The sequence below is a fragment of the Ostrea edulis genome, chromosome 8 (genome assembly GCF_947568905.1).
Source record: "Ostrea edulis chromosome 8, xbOstEdul1.1, whole genome shotgun sequence".
Taxonomy (NCBI): Eukaryota; Metazoa; Mollusca; class Bivalvia; order Ostreida; family Ostreidae; genus Ostrea; species Ostrea edulis.
The window spans coordinates 27,425,239-27,445,348 of NC_079171.1; the positions used below are offsets into that span (position 1 = coordinate 27,425,239).

Genomic DNA, 20,110 nt, shown 5'->3' on the forward strand with positions numbered 1-20,110 from the left:
TATCAGAATACTTTCCATATATATTTGCATGTAAAACCGTAGTCCCTAATATGGCCCCAACCTACCCCTGGAGTCCATGGTTTTTGCAAACTTGAATCTACACTATGTAAGAAAGCTTTCATGTAAATGGGAACTTCTTTGACCCAATGGTTCTTGAGAAGAATATTTTTAAAGATTTTTCCTATATATTTGTATGTAAAAATTTGATCCCCCTTGTGGCCCCATCCTATCCCCAGGGACCATGATTTGAACAAACTTCAATCTGCACTATGTTAGAAAGCTTTCATGTAAATATCAGCTTTTCTGGCTCAGTGGTTCTTGAGAAGAGGATTTTGAAAAGATTTCCCCTATATATTTGTATGTAAAATTTTGATCCCCTATTGTGGCCCCATTCTACCCCAGGGGGGGGGGGGGGCATGATTTTAAGAAACTTAACTCTGCACTATGTAGGAAGCTTTCATGTAAATATAAGGTTTTCTGGCTCAGTGGTTCTTGAGTAGAAGATTTTTAAAAATATTCCCTATATATTTGTATGTAAAACTTTGATCCCCTATTGTGGCCCCATCCGACCCCGGGGACCATTATTTTAACAAACCTTAGTATCCACAATATCGGAAAGCTTTCATATAAATCTCAGCTTTTTTGGCTCAGTGGTTCTTGAGAAGAAGATTTTAAAAGATTTTTCCTATATATTTGCACACATAAAAATTCGAACTTACAGAGGAACCCGCATTGCTTTCCTAGATGATTTACTGTGTGTTTATAAAAAGAGAGAATGATGTGCATGTGTACATAGTGTGTTAATACGAAAAAGAATGATGTACATTGTGTTTATTGGGATATATCGTGATGTACAAACTTTATTTTATGAAGATATAATAATATACAGAGTGTGATTAAAGGTAGAGAGAATGGTGTACAGTGTATGCCTATAGGGAAAGAGAATGATGTACAGACTGTTTTATGAGATAATGATATACAGAGTGTGTTTATTGGGTTAGATAATGATGTACAGACTTTATTTTATGAAGATATAATCAAGTACAGAGTGTGATTAAAGGTAGAGAGAATGGTGTACAGTGTGTGCTTATAAGGAAAGAGAATGATGTACAGTGTGTTTATAAGGAAAGAGAATGATGTACAGAGTGTGTTTATAAGGAAAGAGAATGATGTACAGTGTGTTTATAAGGAGATAATATGATATATATATATATATATATATATATATACATACCTATTATAAGACTTCAGCCGACGCAAAATATTTATCGACCACCGTTAGGCAGACGTATAAATTAGGCAGACGTTTTTAAGTCTGCCCAATTTTCTACTTGTAAAATGAAATTATGTATTTAACTTTTGAGTTAAATGTGTTTTCTTTCCTTAAATTTAGAATCTAAACTTTACATTTCGGGCAAAAAGATTTCATTTTATTCATAAAAGTGTAAATTCTAGAGTTGTTAAAAACTAGCGTGTATTATTTTGGCAATATACGTTTCACGACTTGTGTAGACATTTTTCAAATGGGCATCACAAACGAAAGCGGAAATATATTTAAATTTCGTTTGATTTTTTCCTTATTCTGAACCACTAGGTGTCAGATTATCTAGATTAATATTTTTAAAGATGGTATTTAAAATTTTTTAATTTTCCAACACCGTGATTTTTTGTTGCGTTCTGTTTTGCTGTCATGTTACGGAAATGAACTTCGGGAACCTTCGGAGACACCCGGAAAGGATCCAGCGTCTGCGAAGATGTTGTCACGTGTAAGTAAATTTTTCTTATTTTGGTTTCAAAAATGATTTCAAGGCACATTTCTCGCAAAGTATATATTGTTAGGTTTTAGGCTATTACAATTTCCCCTACGAGTACGAGTAACCGCGTTGGTTTTCTTCACTGGGCAGCGAAAGAAGGGTCTACCGTCTCCGAGTCTCGATCTCGTCACGCCATGACACACGACTAGGACAATATTTGTCGCGTCGTTTACTATGGTTTAGCATTGTTATAAAGGTTTTCTAGGATATAGAGAATCCCAAAAATGTGTTGTCATTATGCCCTGCACTTAGCGACACAATGCAGGAGACGCCGTGCAGTTTGCAATGCAATGTGCATTGTCCTTATTTTGATTGTGTACGTATTGCACTAATCTCAGCGAGATTCGTCGATGCTGAATATTTGGACTGACGCCTCTTCCGAATCTCAGACCAGTGTCACATAAAGTGATTCGGGAAATCTTGCCTGAACTTCGGCCGCTTGTTGCGATTAAAATGGGTTAAATTGAATTTCTTGTCCGCTTCAACTTTTCGCCTTAGACATCCTATTAACTCCCTATCACAATGAAACATGCATTTCTTACCTTTACAAGGTGTAAATCCCACAGTAATTCAAGTTGGCTATTTTCGAAGCCATTGCAAACGGCCACCATTTCATATTTTACCTTCTCAACACTGAAGAGTTCCGATAGTTTAGGACGCCTTCAAATAGATCGATTAAATATTACACAGTTTTCTTTTCATTACTTTTAATTTTTATGCTTAAATGCTTTGTATAAAGTAATTGTCAACCAGTAAGTTCTGTATTTTCAATCACAGTACAAATTGTCATGAAGTAGTATATCGGAACTCTCCAGTGTTGAGAAGGTAAAATATGAAATGGTGGCCGTTTGCAATGGCTTCGAAAATAGCCAACTTGAATTACTGTGGGATTTACACCTTGTAAAGGTAAGAAATGCATGTTTCATTGTGATAGGGAGTTAATAGGATGTCTAAGGCGAAAATTTGAAGCGGACAAGAAGTTTAATTTAACCCATTTTAATCACAACAAGCGGCCGAAGTTCAGGCAAGATTTCCCGAATCACTTTATGTGACACTGGTCTGAGATTCGGAAGAGGCGTCAGTCCAAATATCCAGCCTCGACGAATCTCGCTGAGATTAGTATTGCACCACAGGAACCGGTAGTTTTGTCTGCAATAATTGTAGGGTCTATATTATACCACCCCATTATGTTGCCTACTATTATTACTACAGACTAAATGACTGGTCCCTGTCAAAGGCGCATCTTTCAAAGATATTGCACTATTGTAAACAATGGAGGAAATTCGAAAGATATAACTACATGTATTTCTCACCAATTTGTGTTGTCCCTTTTTACGTTTTTCATTTTCATGTTTTAGGAATCTTAGCTAAATGTGTCATTACCACATAATACTAATTTATCCACGTTTTAAAAATATCTTGTCCCACAGGGCTTGAAGCTAACTTTTTATGTCACCAGTCCAGTCAGACTGATGGGGTATAATTTCAACCAGTCCGCAGAAAATTTTACCAGTCCAACAGAGTTTTCCAGAAATAATTAAACATATTTCATTAATGTTATTAAAATGAAATTAAACTCAATATGTCTCAGATAATATTGTAACACTTAAATGTGGGATTTATATTTATGAATCAGATTCGTCTGATATCTACAGATCAAAGCATGCCAAATGTGTGTATAAAATTTCATAAGTATATTTTCCAAAATGATGCTTTAGAAAATTAACCAGTCCCATCGGACTGACTAGAACAAATGTCAGTCAGTCCGCCAGACTTTTAACCAGTCACAGACTGGCGGGCATATGTTAATTTCGAGCCCTGGTCCCACTGATTCAATATTGAATTGCCTATATGGTTCCTGTGACTGCATATGCTTTTCTATAACTTTCTACTAAGATATTAAGTTCTTGATAATTTCTTCTGTGGAAAAATTGTTTAATTTTGGGACATAAAAAGTGATGTACCTCTTGCCAAACGTGCCAATTACATGACATCTGTCATGTTTTTCATAATTCCTGTGGAAAACCAGGTTAGAATAGGTCCTCAGTACCCCTTGCTTGTCGTAAGAGTTGACTAAATGGGTCCTTCAGACAAGTCCGCAAAAACAGAGGCCCCGTGTCACAGCATGTGTGGCACGTTAAAGCTCAAAGGGCGTAAGCACCAAGCATAGGCCTTTAAATACTGCAGCCCTTTACCGCAATGGTGATGCATGTCTCCATATGAGTGAAAAATTCTTGAGGGGGGCATTAAACATATACAATTAATCTTCAAGGAGTAGGAGTAATTATTGCTCTTAGAGATTTATAAAAGAAAACAAATCATGGAATAAGAATTTATGACATTTTTTTTTTCTGCATCCAAAATGAATGCATGTTATGATGTACACATATTTTTTATTGTTTTAGAAGAGGAAAGTGTCGATTGGGTTAAGACTGATCTGTACAAAAGTGGCTTTTCTGTTGGACACATTTCTAAATACAATGGTAAGCATATTGAGTTCCTATAATTGATAATAGATAGTAAATGATTAAAATATACCATTCTGATTTATTTTAACACTGGGTACATGCATGGGTTTTTAGTGAATGATATAATGAATTATATATTTATTCTAGAGTGATACAAAATGCAATCAAAACATGACCTATAATAATCTATCTATTGATTATATTATGGATATCATGAACTATTTAGTATTGTTATAATAAATTACCTAGATTTAGAAAGAAGTAAAGTGTACAAATATGGGTTGCATTAAAATGCACTCTAAATCCAGTGGAGATGTAGGCTTAATTAGACTAGAGTTCTAAGGGTTTAATGGTCCACTGATTTGTTTATTTTATCTACTTTAAATCCCTGTTGAACTAGAAAGGTTTTCAAATATTTGAAACGATGTCACGATGGGTTTTTTTGTGTGTGCCTTTTAACTTTCTTGTAAACATGGTAAAATGAACTGTCATATACTGTAAGGGTCGACCTGTGATCATTTACATTTTGATTAATCATATAATGTCGATTTGAAACAAATTGCAGAAGAAATATGAATTAGCATCTCAAATTACATTAGGAACATCCTGAGGTATAGGTATGTGCATGTAACCATCCCAAAATCATTGTGTCCATGACTGTTCAAAATCTGCCTTTAAAAAATTCCATGTGCAATCTTTGAAATATTGGATCAGATAACTGATGCTATCACAATCATAAGAAATGATGAACTGTTTTAATTTTTTCTTGTTATAATTAAAATTCAAAGAAATTTTATCTGTTTTTAAAGATTTTCTTTTCATGAATTATATGGATTCATTTTTAAAATAAGGCACATTTCATTTCTTATTTGCTATACTATTTCTTGAAGCTTATTATTGTTTACATATTATGTTGGATAAACATAGTGAAGGAAAGTAGAAAGATTTCAGCAACATTTGAATAAAAACTGTAGGAGTAGATAAGAATGTTTAAAAAAGATCTTCCATAATTTGTGATTGGTTTTTATCCAACAAGTTGTTTGTTTTTATTTTTTGACCTTGTGAAGGCTTCAGGATAGAAAACACATGTACAATATCCAGCAGCAGTCAATCGGGCTGCTCACCGATGGCCTGATAGCCCAGTTGGTAAAGGGCGATAACTCCTATCCTGGCATTCCTCTACTGTATGTCTTATACAAAGATTCCCCTAATATCAACTATCAGTTTATACATACCATATGTGTCCTATTGAGCACCCCGGGTGCTTAGAAAATTGAAGGGGGGGGGGGGGTTATTTAGTACTCTATGCTGAAATATTCTCATTAAATATACACATAAATTTTATTTCATTTTTTTAACACTAATAATTAATCCATTCTTGTCTATATTAAAATATACAGTAGTAGTTATTACTTTCAATTTCACTTGGTACCGTTTGTGTCAAAGACTAATACCACGTACGATTTACTAAACTTTCGGTTTCACTTTCGCAGCACAACTATGGCCGAGTATGAATATAGTTATGGGATTTCGTGTTTACAGGGATATCTATAATCTGGGATCCATTCCAGGGAGAAACTCTTGAAAAAAAATAGAAATCAACAATCCTATGCATAAATATGCGATTGCTGTTGTAAAGGACGGTGCAGTAGTTGGACACATGCCTCGAAAAATAAGTAAAGTTGTAGCATTCTTTTTAACAACATGGGGGGGGGGGGGGGGGGGGCTTTGAAATGCATTGTAAAGGGGAAACTATCATTACTCCTAAGATACCGGTATTGGTGAACTAGAGATACCATGTATTATGAAATTCAGTGCGGAACAAAGAGATTGCTAGAAAGATTAAAAACTCTGTTATCAAAAAGGTGAGTAGTACTGTATTTCAAAGGAGGGGGGGGGGGGCGCTTAATTTTTGAGAGTTGAAAAAAGGCCCTGGGGTGTTTTTAGGGGTAGGGGCACTCAATAGGTCAAATATTTATAAATAAACTGTTTTTCTATACTGTTGACATTAAAAATTTGTCATTTTAATACATTTTTCTCATGTTTTATTACTCTGCTTTACGAAAATGTGTGGTTTTCTGATGTTGACCTATACTTCTGTTCTTATATGTTTGACATCTTAAAAAAGGTGGCAACATATACATTTGCTTTGGTTATTAATAAAATCGAACTATACCGAGTGGAAATTAATACAGTGTTTCCAATTTCAACCATTAGTATTGATGAGTCGCATAAGGGTAGAGCTACCTTGAATCTGCATAAATGATATTAAACATGCAGTATGCAGGTATACATTCCACTGATTTCTTGTTCAGTGTTCAGGTTGTGATTGCTGACTTTATGTTTTCCTAGTGTGTGTTTTACATAAAATCTTGTCTAAAGTATGCATGTACTTGCAGAAAAATTAATTTAAAACAACCCGTTTTATAATAGTTAACAAACACACACATGTACATAGCCAGGCCTCCAAAAATGGAAAATGCAGATGCTTGGATATGTTTTGGTAGATGATTGAAATGGAATTCAAAAATAAAATGTTGATAAATAAAAAAAAAAAAATTATTGGCTAAGAAAAAGTGACAATGTTGAAAGTACTAAGGGCACAAACAGCATCTGTGTACATGTGTGTGTACAAATGTATACTGTCCTCCTAAAAGGGGTAACATATATACATGTAAATTAAAATGGAGAATATGACATGGAGACAAAGACAAAAAGGACTTTAAATCTTGTGTGTTTTGGGGGATTGTAGCCAAAACTCTTGCATATCCAGGGTTTGACATTTGCTTTTTTGAGCACTCGACCAGTCGGCTACTTCAAATGATTTTTACTAGACCTGACTTTATATCCACTAGCCCTGACAAACTTTCCAGAAAAAAAACCTGATAGTTTGAACTTTCTCCATATTTTAAAAATACTTCATTTAAATGACAAACGTTAAGTTTGAACCAAAACGTCTCAAAAATATCTTAAGTCTCGTCACGCGTCATTCAATATTTGATTTTCAAACACGTTTTCTGTTTCTTTAAATTCTACCCGGCACGGGTATTCTTTAGTCTATTTAGTATAAAATGACCTCAACCGGCTTTTTATTTATTTTATATTTCATAAGCCCTGCTTTGTTTCTTCCTAACCTTTTCTTTTTTCTCCTGGGACGTCTTTCCTTGAGGACGAGAAGTCGTATTTAATGCCTCGTTCACACGGATGCGCATCAAATTTTACTTCGCATCAAATATCGAATTAAATAGCATTCACACGGCGGTAATATTTAATGCGAAGTAAACTAATGCGCATTAAAGTTGTATGCATCTCTATTAAAGGGTGCGCGAAAAAGAATAGACTATGTTATTGAAAATTATTTTTATAGATATTTTAATGAATATTGTGTAAATTATCATTTTGCTTAGTTTTTCGTACAAAACTGACATAGTATATATAGCTGACCATGGGTATGATGCATGTGACCCAAATTTGCCATTACGCATGCGTGTACATTTAATGCGAATTAGCTTCGCTTAGCGTTCACACGGAGCTAATGCGAAGTAAATTTAATTCGCATTAAATCGCGATGTCAATTTTAATTCGAAGTAATCTAATGCGCATTAAAATCTCCGTGTGAACACGATTCAGATTTAATTCGCATTAACTTACGTTTAATGCGAATTAAATTCTTCGTGTGAATGAGACATAAATATAGAGACATTCCCACACATATGTCAACACCGATAAATGTTTATTACGTAATTTATTAACTTGATAAACACTTTATTATAGTCAATTCAAATAAACTGTTTAAAATCAACATCGAGTAGATGTCGTAAAACATCACTACCGACCGCTACTTATTTATTAGAACTTAAAATAGATTATTCCATCACATGGTTCAAGATTGCTTGCAAACTCTTTACAGTTATTTTCTTTTAGTTAAGAATAAAATATCGGTTTAAAGTAAAGTTTCTTGTTTAGTTTTTAACACAACCAGTCGGACTAGTAAATCGACATTTTACCCGACCGGACCTATCATTTAGTAGACTCGGTCGGTCGGACGTGCCTTAGTGTCAAACCCTGATATCATCGCAACATTACTGTGTTAAAATGCATTATGTACATGTATGTGTTTGATGTGTAAAATTTTGTCTCTAGGAGAAACGATCCTGCACATCATTTGTGGAAATGGAAGAGTTAGAGGCAGAACAGGTAGGGAACATAATTTTTATCTAAGATTATATATCACCATCACATTGCAACAGTCTCTTTGAAATCAATCAGAAGTGACAATTGGGGATCAATGACAAGTCTACCTAAAGTAGAAAATGTATATACATGTATATATGCATATATATTATAAGCATGTATGTTTTGGAAGATGAAATATATGGCATTGAAAAAATATGTTGATGATATTAAGTAAAATAGTATTGTTCCTTAGGTTGCCGCTTAGAAAACGTTACAATGTTGAAAGTGCCAAGGACACAAGGGGTGTCTGTAATTGTATGTGTGCAAGTGTATATTGTCCTCCTAAGTGGGGTAACATATATACATATAAAATAAAATGAGGTCCTCCTAAGATGGGTAACGTATAAGATAAAGTGGAGAATATGACACAGAGACAAAAACTAAAAGAACTTTTAATTAAATCTTGTATGTTTTAGGAGATTGTAGACAAAGCTCTTGCTTATCATTGTACCATTACTGTGTTAAAACCTGTATTATTATACCCCAGTATGAGAATTCTATGCAACGCGTAATCTGATTGGTCTAGACGGTCACATGCCAGGGATAACAAAACTTCATATCTCCCTCTCAAACATCATATCTCCCTATCATATTTACCGCTTGGGCAGCCTCGTGCATTTTCCATAAAGTTAATGTCAAAGACGACGAAATGTATTGTGACGTCACAATAAGTCCGAGTCATTCTACTTCCATAATTCGTAAGGCACAAAATATGCGGGTCTCTGATACACAGTTAAATCGCCTGGTTTTGGTTGATACAAAAACAAGCAAGTAAATCAGCATTCAAGGAGAATGGTAAAACAAAAACTGGTTATCATATCACTCTATTTCTCAGTTTGTACCATCTAATTCGTTGAGACGCGGTGTTACCGTTAGGGCAATCTCAGCTACATACATGTACAATGTATAGATGAGCGGACTCCAATCTCAAATGCAATTTTGTGGTCTTGCTTTGTTTCGGTATAATAAACAATTTATTGCATGAATGTTCGGGAGATATGAAGATTTATTCACCCAAGAAAAATCATATTCCCCTCAGGCGTTGCCCTCGGGGAATAGGATTTTTCTTGGGTGAATAAATCTTCATATCTCCCTCACTATCATGCAATAAATGTATAATATGCATTATGTACATGTATGTGTTTGATGTGTAAAATTTTGTTTCTAGGAGGAACAATCATGAACATAATTAGTTGAAATGGGAGAGTTAGAGGCAGAACAGGTAGGGAACATAATTTACATCTAAGGTTATATATCACATATCACCATTACATCACAACAGTCTGCTTGAAATGAATCTTTTAAAAATTAAAAAAAATCAAGGAGAATAACCATATAAAGTTCAAAGACTAATTCCAGTTATTAGTCCCCTACCGGTTTATAAAACAAAAGTCAAGTGGATTTTAGGTTTCCTCTCTGTCCGTCTCTCTGTCAATCAGTCTGTCCCATTGGTTTTCCAGATATTTTTGCATAATGCTTGTGAGAATTCATTGAAACTTGTAGTGCAGTAACTACAGATTGAGTTCAAGTTTCATATCTTTTGATGCATAAGTGTGAAAGAAATTAATTTTTATATTGTTATGTCTTTGTATTGATCGAGATTGGGATGTGTTCCAATGGAAGGGCTGTAAAAGTAGGACAACTGAATAGATCGAGGCTGGGGTTGTGTAAATAATATTTTAATTAATTCCACATTTCAAATTCATTAATCGCAAAAGGGAAATATCAATAACTAGTGATCCTAATTGTTTGCGAACAATTAGAGGGCTTCCCACCTTCTACCGGTTTTTCAGTAGTGTTCAAATGCTAAACAATTTGATTTGGATAGAAAAGAAATTCAAATTTGCCGCCTTGAGTGTTGAAGTGTTGGAGATTGAGTCCTTGGTTTCGCACGATAGTACGGTCAAATATTTGAAAAAAAGGGGGTGTGGGTGTTGGATAGCCGGCACATATCGGGTAAAAGTGTAATAGGACTTGTGCAGGTGTTTGGGGGTGACTTTAGACCTGTTAGATATGATATTTGGAGGTGTAAAGAAACCGGAAGTGACATTTTCAGAGATTACACATGTAGTGCTGACACTCTGCTCATGCATGCTGGGACTATGAGCCTCATGTTGAAAAGATGGTAGGAGTCTGTGCACTTTACCATGTGTGTAATGGATTGTGGAATTTGATATACAGTTTGTAATTGCTCATCCTATGTGTTCTAATTCATGGAGAAAATGCCTTTCAGTCATTTCACCCAAGGAGGCATACATATGGATTTAGGCTGTGAAAAAGAACCCCAAACAAAATGGCGGCTGGTGAATTAAAAAAAGTTTCTGAGTGTATGATCTGAACGGAGAATAGGAATACTGCATCCCATCTGACCCTGCAGGTAAGTGTTTATTTGTTTACAATGACAGTCGGGATGGAATGTCAATGAGTTCAACTGTCGAGTAAAGTTGCATCATCATTATCATAAAAAAAACAACAACTGAACTTAGTCTTTATGTTGATGCAGGCAGACATTGATGGAATCTGGCACATGTTTTTTCATGAATGCAAATGGAAATATTTGATTTACAAGACAGTCAAGAAATGGAGAAAATGGGTGTAGGTCAGATGTGTATGTGTAGGTCAGATTAGCTAGAATCCTGTTGTTGGGCATGTGACCGGTCAAAATGGTGTAAACAGCTGATCTAACATACATATCACTTGAAGGGTGGGGGATTTCTTCCTTTGGGACGACAGTCGTGATGTGTGGGTTTGCCTTGCTTGTGGAGACTGGCCCCTTGATGTGTGGCCTTGACCTTTGACCTTGGCCCACGTTCAAGGTCAAACCTCGAAAACTCCATGAGAGGGAAAGCTTGACCTTGACCTCATTTTGAAGGTCAGAGAGGTCACGGGGCTTTGCACAAGTGGTTCCGTGTCTAACTAGATCTGTGAAAAAGTTGTGGGCTCGAATGACAATGTCAGAGACTTTTGGGGGCGAGAATCGTGCTTCAGGGTTCTCGGTTTCCCTCGGTCAACTTCTCTGTGCGAAAGTTTTATTGTGAATTCGTCGAGGAAGGTCTCGCATCTCCACGACTTTCGGTCTAGTAGGAGTAGCGATAACAGGGTTTTCAATGTGAGTCGCCGACATTCGCAGTGTGGTCAAAGTTTTAGAGTTGTAATTCATGATATCGAGACCTATCGAAAATTCCTTGCTGACCCATGTGATATTTCGTTGCTATGTGAAGTGGGAAAAAGGGTGTAAAAAGTGTCATTTTCTCGCCATTCTGGATGACCTTTGACCTTGACCTACTTTTCAAGGTCAAGGTCACCCAACCCATTTCAGTGTGTTCCGTCTCTCTACGACGAATACTTTAGGAGTCATCAATTTTTTAGGTATAAATCGTGAAACATAGGGGGGCATTAACTCCTTTTAACGGTCAGCTAATCCCTTCATTTAAAGTTCTTCGATTCTACTAATTGACCTGTAAAGGTTTCATCCTCCTATCATTTACGGTTAAAAAGTAGTAACGATAACAATGATTTCTGCCAAAGGTCAGATAACTCCATAAGGGGCCAAAGTTCCATGACGCAGGTTGAAATGTATTAGTTTCTCAAGAAGTGCTATATCATGAACTTTAAAGTTTTTCGATAAGTCTGAAGACGAAAAAAGTTTTTGAAGGCAGGAAAATAATAAACAGAACAATAACAATAGGACTTTCCACAGAAAGATGGAAAGCCCTAAAAATATGAATGAAATCTGTTAATCACACAAGTATTTTTCTGTACTCGGTGAGAGAGGTCTGAAAATTATAGAGTTTTGAATAAGATTATTTCATTCCTGAAAAAAAAAACTATGCGAGACAACTGTATGAACTGTGAAATATCAAACTATTATACTAATATTCAATACTGGTATTAAACATGGTAGCATGTAGGGGTGCAACGATACGCTTGCCTCATGATACAATACATTGTATGATACAGACTTGACAATACAATACGTATCATGATACTTTTAACATGCTACAAGTGTATCAATATGAATGATAACTAATGAACAATTACACTGGTTTTAGTATCATTTAATTGCACCTTACTGTTACAACTGCATGTCCAAAATGCTCCCATATTTGGGATTAATGGTTCACAGGGCGAGAAATATTTCACTGGCACCACATTTTTCCATTTCCGGAAACCATCTTTATTTGGACAGGGTGTATTATGGTAACCATCGTCCGTTTGTCTGTCTAGACCTTTTGGGCAAGATACATACTGAACCGTAACATCTAGGATTTTGCAACTTGGTACATTTGATCACCATAATGAGAGGAAGATGCCTAACATTTTTCAAGGTCAGAAATCAAAGGTTAAGGTCGTAGTATCACTAAGTAGGAAAACTTTGTGGGCAGGATACAGACCAAACCATAAATTCCAGGATATTGCAACTTAGTACATTCGATCACCATGATGAAAAGAAGATGTCTATTGTTTTTATACCCCCCGCAACAAGTTGTGGGGGGTATACTGGAATCGGGTTGTCCGTCTGTCTGTCCGTCCGTCCGTCTGTACACGCAATGGTGTCCGGGCTCTAAAGCATTATCCTTTCCACCTACCGTCACCATATCATATGTATGGACTTCCCATGGGATGAAGATGTTCCCTATCGATTTTGGGGTTAAAAGGTCAAAGGTCAAGCGCACTGGACATTGAAGTAGCAATATGGTTTCCGGGCTCTAAAGCATTATCCTTTCCACCTACAGTCACCATATCATACATATGGACTACCCATGGGATGAAGATGTTCCCTATCGATTTTGGGGTCAAAAGGTCAAAGGTCAAGCGCACTGGACATCGAAGTAGCAATATGGTTTCTGGGCTCTAAAGCGTTATCCTTTCCACCTACAGTCACCATATCATACATATGGACTACCCATGGGATGAAGATGTTCCCTATCGATTTTGGGGTCAAAAGGTCAAAGGTCACACACACTGGACATCGAAGTAGCAATATGGTTCGGTTTGTCATGCCATTTGTTTTTACACTCAGAAAAGAGATAGTGTATACCTATTACCAACACCCTTTGGGAGATTGGGGTAAGCGGGGGTATTCGTAGTGAGCATTGCTCACAGTACCTCTTGTTCAAGGTCAAGTTCACAGTATCACTTAGTAGGAAAACCTTGTAGGCAGTATACAAACTGAACTGTTGGGGCTAAGACTGTCAAACTTGGTACACATACACCTTTTGCCAAGTGGAGAATATCGATTGTTTCTCAAGATCAAAGGTCAAGATAGTAGTAGCAGGATAAAGACTGAACCATTGGAGCTGGTACCATCAAACTTGGTACACATACACTTTATGCCAAATAAAAATATTACATAGAGAGTACATGATTGATCTGTTTTTATGATGCAAAGAAAGTATGTCACACTCTGACATTGATTGCTGATACTACTTGAAGCCATGTTCTACAAATCGTAGTGTAAGGAAACACCTTATATTAGCTTTTCACGGGCATATTATGTACCATTGGTGGTACTCTTGTTACAACATACATGTAATCTTAAAGCCAAATTGGACAGTTCAAATTAATCCAGATCGAGAATACCAAACTGCGGTATAGTGTAAAATATCGTGAATCGAACCGTTGCATAATATTTCAGTGATATACCGTGTCTTGGTTAATCGTTGCACCCTTTGTGACATGATACCAATGTATTTAGTCACAGTTTAAGGGAGGGGGGATGTATTCTTCTGTTCATGAGTTGAAATCAATCTAACCTTGCATTTCCAGTACTATCCACGGCTACTATATCAAGTGAGCAGCTAATGAATCGATCTTTGCATACATGTACTAATAACAAAGTTTAATATTGTATGTGATAATTTAACGCAATCTCAGGAAAACAGGGGGGGGGGGCGGCAGAAACGTGTGGGGGAAGGTGGGGCTACATGTTGCTGCATGTATATGTACATTTCTGGAGATATATTTATAAATAATTTATTGTGATTAATTATATCATTTCATAGCGGTCGGTTATTATGACTCAAGAAAATCTTATAAAGTAAATATCCATACAAGTGCATACAGTGTAGGAAATATACTTTTTCTTTTGTTTTTATCTCTGCTACCAAACATCAGAAATTTAATCCAATAACTCATGTTTTAGTACAAGGATATTCACTTGCAACATTCTGAAAAATAATTTTTAAACCAGGCATATATTTTTATATCAGAAATGAGTCGTCTTTAGTGATCACTAATTTGTATACAAGAGTTTCCCAAGTGACGTATAATTTTTGTAACTTCTTTTTCTGAAGAGTTCCAAAATTTTCTAGTTCTGATATCCCATATTTACCTTTTAATAACATATAGATTATGTAATGTAGTTATATCAATTCAGATTTCGGGAAAGTCATCTTTTTGAAAGTGCTAAGCATATTGTACAGACACTTAGGTGTGATAAATGTAGTACATGTATATAATATTACAGGAAGAAAGACCTCTGGCAAAGACAAGAACAAAGGAGGGAGAACATTTCTGGAAATTTATGAAATCTTCAGTGTGTTTGGACACAGGAGCTATGATATCCATTCTGGTTGCCTCGGGATCGATTCTTGTGAATATAGAAAAGTGGAAATTCAAATGTTGGTTATTTTACACTTTAAAAGTGCTTACTGCTTAGTCCAATATCTTGATTAATCTAGTCTTTTATGATTTTTCAGGCAAATTAAATCTCCAACACATGTATACATTTTTGATAAATTACCCCAAGGACCCTATATTTTTTCAAAAGCAATATATATCTGAAGTAAATAAAACCATTTTTGTTGGGTCACACAATGAATAGAAATGTAGTGCTTATATCATGTAATTTCTGTAAACAGATGATATTTTTTACAGTTTTTAGCTCACCTTAGCCAAAACCTCAAGTAAGCTTTTCTGATCAAAATTTGTCCGTTGTATGTCGTCGTCATAAACTTTTCATGTTTTTAACTTCTTCTTAAGAACCGTTGGCCAATTTCAACCAAACTTGTCACAAAGCATCCTTGGGTGAAGGGCTTTTAAGTTTGTTCAAATTAAGGGCCATGTCCCGTTCAAAGGGAAGATAATCACAAAAATGCAAAAATAGGGTGGGGTCATTTAAAAACCTTCTTGTAAAGAACCACTGGACCAGAAAAGCTGAAATTTACATGAAAGTTTCCTGATATAGTGCAGATTCAAGTTTGTTCAAATCATGGCCCCCGGGCAGTGGATGGGGCCACAATAGGGGATTAAAGTTTTACATACTGATATATAGGATGACTCTTTAAAAATCTTCTTCTCAAGAACCACTGAGCCAGAAAAGCTGAGATTTACATGAATGCTATCTGACAATGCAAATTCAAGACTGTTCAAATCATGGCCCCTGGGGTATGATGGGGTCACAATAGGGGGATCAAAGTTTTACATGCAAATATATAGGAAAAATGTTTAAAATTGTTCTTCTCAAGAACAACTGGGCCAGAAAATCTTAGATTTACATGAAAGCTTCCTGACATAATGCAGATTCAAGTTTGTTCAAATCATGGCCCCTGGGGGTATGATGGGGCCACAATAGGGAATCAAAGTTTTACATACAAATATATAGGAAAAATATTTTAAAATCTTCTCAAGAACCACTCAGCCAGAAAAGCTGATATTTACATGTAAGCTTCCTGACATAATGCAGATTCAAGTTTATTCAAATCATGGCCCCTGGGGGTATGATGGGGCCACAATAGGGGATCAATGTTTTACATGCAAATATACAGGAACAATCTTTAAAAGCTTCTTCTCAAGAACCACTGGACCAGAAAAGCTGAAATTTACATGAAAGCTTCCTGACATAATGTAGATTCAGGTTTGTTCAAATCATGGCCCCTGGGGGTATGATGGGGCCACAGTAGGGAATCAAAGTTTTACATACAAATATATAGGAAAAATATTTTAAAATCTTCTTCTCAAGAACCACTCAGCCAGAAAAGCTGATATTTACATGTAAACTTCCTGACATAATGCAGATTCAAGTTTGTTCAAATCATGGTCCCCGGGGGTTTGATGGGGCCACAATAGGGAATCAAAGTTTTACATACATATATATAGGAACGATCTTTAAAAGTCTTCTTCTCAAGAACCACTGGACCAGAAAAGCTGAGATTTACATGAAAGCTTTGATATAATGCAGATTTAAGTTTCTTCACAGGAAAAATCTTTAAAAATCTTCTCAAGAACCACTGGACCAGAAAAGCTGAAATTTATATGAAAGCTTCCTGACATAAAGCAGATTCAAGTTTGTTCAAATCATGGCCCCTGGGTGTTGGATGGGGCCACAATAGGGTATCAAAGTTTTACATACTAATACATAAGGAAAATCTTCTTCTCAAGAACCACTCAGCCAGAAAAGCTGATATTTACATGAAAGCTCTCTGACATATATTTCAGTTTGTTAAAATAATGGCCCCCAGGGGTAGGATGGTGTCACAAGGGGGATCAAAGTTTTACTCACAAATATATAGGGAAAATCTTTAAATATGAGCTAAGATGACTAAGGTGAGTGATGTGACCCTTGGGCCTCTTGTTTAAAGCCTTTCATAATTACCAAATTTAAAAAATGGTCTGAAACTGGAAGGTACAAACGAATCCATTACCATTTTGAATATTCATAACCTAGTATGTTCTGTTGACATGTTTTGTTTAGAATTTTGTTCAGAGAAATGTAATTCAAATGATCACAAAATATACACTGTCATTGGTTTTGGTATACATATAAAAGGTAAATCCTGGTTTGCCATGTTCATAATATATGTCATGCAATAAGACTAAGTGCTCTGTTGTTTAAACTGTGTATTGTTATAGGATTTTCGTTTAGTGTTTATGACTATCTCATGTGAGCATTACTGCCTATGATATTTTCTCTTTCAATATAATTTTTTTGAAAATATGTTGATAAATGACCACTACAGTTTAATTCATATGTATACTATCTGAGTTCAGAATGTTCTCTTGTGTTTTGTCTTATTGAGATGATATATTGTGCTCTTTGACTTAATGATGCTGCTTTAAGGCATAATTGTTGCACCTATAGTGTATTCATTTTCAAATGTATTGAAATATAATGTTTGATAATAATGAGGCAATGCTATACTTGTTAGGGTAGTAATGCACCGGTAATTCAAATGTACATTGATGTCTTACCCGATTGTTTTTATTTTGTTACAATTTTGGTTTTTGATAAGAATTTTAGGTCACATAGGTAATCTCTGGTGACCTGTCTTCTGAGTAAATTCAGGTAACAATTGAACATTTTGTAAGAAAAACGTATGCATAGTCAGATAGAGGAGGAAGGCCTTTACTAAAAATGTAGATGTTGTAATCCATGGGGTAGGGTTTCTGACTCTGGGGTAAGACCAAACTTGGTATACATAGTGAATATGTGTTAAAGGCATAGGATCTATCTTTTATCCCAAAAATGACATCACAATATTTTGCAAGAAGAACTCCAAAAAAACAAATTTGTAGTATTAATTATGAGTTATCTATAGCTGCAGCGCTTTGAAATTTAAGTCATTTTGACGTTTTAGCCCTATTTAAAAATTTTGTCAGGAGGACAATATATTAAACTGGTACCCCACTGATTGGTGGCTACACACAAACAAGAGATGCGAAATCAACAAGGGTACCAGTTTAGGCAAATGAGAACAGGGAATTATTTTGTAATTACTATCGTTATCCAATGTGTTTGTAAACATTCTGAAGAACTTTGTGTGATTTTCTAGTTAATATGATCTTAAATTTCGCCACCTTTTTGGAACATGCAACATTTCACCAATATCTTAGACCCTATGCCTTTAAGGTAATTCCACCCCTGTAGAATTATAGGTTCAATTTTATATTTGATTAATGGTTATCTTAGTAACAAATAAAAATGATAAGATAAGTATGTTGCAGCATTGATAAAAAGATTTATCAATTAGCACGCATATACCTGTTATTGATGTCAGAAAATTACAATTTTCCTTAAATACATTTCATTATCACAAAAACTTGTTAAAACGATATAATGGTATTCATAACAATTTCATGAAACTGTTTCTTAAAAAAAATATACAAATATGTTTGTGAAAAGTAAAGGAAATCTATGCATAAAAAATTGATAAATAATTTAATGAAAAAGGAGTTATTACCCTTGGATTCGGTATTTCGAAACTCATACGTGAGTTTTGAAATATTTTATGGTTAACAAGATTATTTACAATAACTATTGAAAAAGACTTCAACAAAATTTATGTTCCCATCATGCATAAATCTTATCAAATCATTGACTTTGCGAAAGCTTATGACATCACAGGAGAGTGGAAATACGTTACACAATTATAAAATATCTTTTTTAAAGGTTGATATTAACATGAAACTAAATTAATATGTGGTAGTCCTTAACCAAAATTGTAAAATTCATGATTTCCTGGACAAGGGTTTAGTTTCCAGGATGAGGCCAAGATTATAGTAGCAACTATTGTCTTTATTGTGATATGGTCAATAACCAAATGCATGCTTATTAGAAGCAGAAAAGGATATACGAAAGTGGTGATTTACACAACCCCAGGGTTTTGACTGTACACAGGTCCAAAGTAGTCATATTATTTAATGTTGTATATATAACATCTCCATATTAGTGAAATATTCTCGAGAGGGACGTTAAACAATACCCAATCAATCATCTGGACTGTATAGGCACTTTCAGGGCATTTAAGTTTTATGAACACATCTTTTATTCTGTTTTGTATGTTAGGATTTAATTTAGGTATGCAGAACAGGAATTTTTCTCAAGATTTCATAATACTTGGGGCTAGTGATACTTTTAATTAATTCCCATGTACCCAATAAGGCATGTGGGCCTTTTATTTCATGAAATGCATTAAATTCTGATTGATATGTCTTTTGTAATTTTTCATAAAATCGATGAAAATCCTACATGTTTTATTAATATTTGACTAGCAACCATACTTGAAAATGATTTGTATACCATGCCAGTTTTTGTTACAAAGTAACAATTATATATAATGAATAAATTTCATGTTAAAGTTAACTTTTAAATTGTCTTTTATGTACTGTTTTGAAAGTAATTATTTTGTATAACAGTATTCGTGTACAGTGCAGATGGTGGTTATTTTAATGAATGCGAATAACATGATCAAAGTTAATTAATATTGCTATGGATAATTTATAGGACTCTGTAAAGATTATAAATTAGTCAAAATTGCTGAAGAAAAACTGGTTGAATAGATAGAGATTTAGCAGAGGCAAATGTTCTACAATATTTTGTGGAAATTGAATGGATATGCATTGTCAGGTATAATTTCAGTGATAGCAAACTTGAATACTTAAATCGTATTCAAAGATAGGTTGTCCCAAAAAACAGTAGCCACACAAAGGTTATAGATGTTTGGAAAATTGACCGGTATTTCATCTGTGCTGGAAATCAATCGCATGCAGTTTTTGCATAATTGTAGTTTAAATGCCGTCTCTCTAAAGTCTTCAGCTGGTTTGGAAAATACTGTTCGCCTTCTGGTGGAATTGTATAAATTTATATGAATA

The 20,110-nt window shown here is 35.0% G+C and overlaps 1 long non-coding RNA gene across 5 annotated transcripts; it reads left to right on the forward strand.

The window, feature by feature from the left end:
* The first annotated feature begins 1,269 nt into the window (after positions 1-1,269).
* LOC125661816 (uncharacterized) lies at positions 1,270-19,601 on the forward strand. Of its 5 annotated transcripts, none has more exons than XR_008798053.1 (6): positions 1,270-2,130; positions 4,220-4,297; positions 8,426-8,479; positions 9,687-9,740; positions 10,752-10,895; positions 14,988-19,601. It is a non-coding gene; the product is annotated as an uncharacterized LOC125661816 (long non-coding RNA). The 5 variants fall into 5 exon arrangements; XR_008798052.1 differs by having other exon boundaries at positions 1,270-1,766; XR_008798054.1 differs by lacking the exon at positions 1,270-2,130 and adding an exon at positions 2,369-2,720.
* Positions 19,602-20,110: the final 509 nt, after the last annotated feature.